Genomic DNA, 1,966 nt, shown 5'->3' on the forward strand with positions numbered 1-1,966 from the left:
TTGAAGCCAACTGGAGCAGTGGCTTTCTCTCCGACAGCAACCTCCGTCCTCTTGGCAAGCCCGTGGAAGCCATTGATCTTTGGTCCACTTCCTTCGCTGATTTGCCTCACGTTTTCTGCTGCTTGTCTTGTGCTCCAAAAGAACACCAAAGGATTGTTAGCCATATATATATAGTTGACCAAAGTAAAAAACTAAGCTGCAAGTGAAAAGCAGTCATTATAACTGAAAGATGCAACGGTGTGTCAAAGACTAAGTTTCGGATCAAAATGCTCATAACAAATGCTCATAGACACTCCTTACATGGGCACAGCCGACTTCAGATAGTAGTAATTGAAGTAGGGAAAGAGCTGCGTGGTCTTCCGCAAGAAACCAGAACCCAGCACTAGAGCCATGATCAATGTTAGGTGAAGAGTTTCCTGCTGATTTTCTCCAGGGAACTCTGGATTCAGTGGCTCCTTTTTGTGCTCCAACTGAGCTCCGATGCAAGATTTATATGCAGTAACTTCACCAGATGCTGGCCAGTCTGAATGGTCAGTGAAATCCAAAAGGGAAAAAACAAAGCAACTCACTTACCATTTTTTATTTGAATCTTCCCACGAAGTTGAATTTTCAACACATGCATGTTTACGTCGTTATTGTATTGTACCACGTTGCAGAGGGTTACGTTAATTACTGATTTTTAAACAAACCTGCGTCGATTAGTACTCTAACAACCTCTATTACTTGGTCTTCGCCTTCATTTCCTTAGCATAGATTTGTTTTCCTTCTCTTCTTTTATTTTATGATTATGATGAAATGTTAAAAAATTATATAAATTATATTTTGAGTTTTATTTAATAACTTTTATTATAAAATTGAGATAATTTTTTATACAAGTATTATTAAGGATGACTAGGATTTATTTTAATTATATTTTTGAATCTCATCTAACTGTTTAAGTTACTAAATTAAAATAATTATTTAGCATTGATATTAATTATTATGGATAATTAGGATTTATTTTAATTAGTTGAGCGGATCATTAATTAACTCCATCGTTTTATCTTAGAAACTAGACTAATTAATTAGATAAGTTGCCATCAACTATTGAAAATTTTAGGGCGTGTCTACACTTACAAAATTTGACAATGTGTAAATATTTCTGACTCGGTCAAGTTTTCACAAGTGTATTCTAACATCACACTCATTTTTATTTTAAGAACTATATATTATCTACAAAAATCTCCAGTTTAATTGGTTTTGGGATTTTAGAGCATAACAATCTCCAAAGATTAAAAAGAGAGAGCTACTTTCTGTTAATGGCGTAACCTAAAAGAAGTAGAATCGCTGAAATATATCGAAATTGCTTCTATCAGGTTGCTCTAAATAAGCTGATAATTGGGTTTTCTAAAACACATATATATAGTGAAAATATTAAGTTTAGAATTTTTGGAAAGTGAGAATTAATGAAAGAGTCAATTTTCCTTGTATATATCCCGTGTGGTAAATGCATGAAAAAAAAAAGGTTTTGCTATATTTATTAGATATTTATTAGGGTGTTCAAAAAGAGATAGTTTATTAGATATTTTATTAAGTGAAGAGTCCGAATTTCATCAAGGAACTACTTATAACAAAAATAAAATGTTCAGGAAAAAAAAAAAAAAAAAAAAAAAACCTTCCAATCTTTCCATTTTTTATCTTTTTAAAATTAAGTTGTAAATAAAAAACAATCAATATCATTGAGAGTTGCAACGCGCATCAAAGACTAAATTTAAGATCAAATTAATGTTCATAACAATGCTCTCTGAGACTCATTACTCAAAGCCAAAAATATTCTTTTTGACAAAAGTTATTATTCTCCATGCAACAGAAATTAATAAATAATAGCAAGATCAACGAACATGGTCACAGCCTCTGATGGTAGTAATTGTAGGAAGCAAAAAATTGCATGTTCTTCCGCATCAAACCAGATCCCTGTACTAGTGCC

The sequence above is a fragment of the Populus nigra genome, chromosome 9 (genome assembly GCF_951802175.1).
Source record: "Populus nigra chromosome 9, ddPopNigr1.1, whole genome shotgun sequence".
Classification (NCBI taxonomy): domain Eukaryota; kingdom Viridiplantae; phylum Streptophyta; class Magnoliopsida; order Malpighiales; family Salicaceae; genus Populus; species Populus nigra.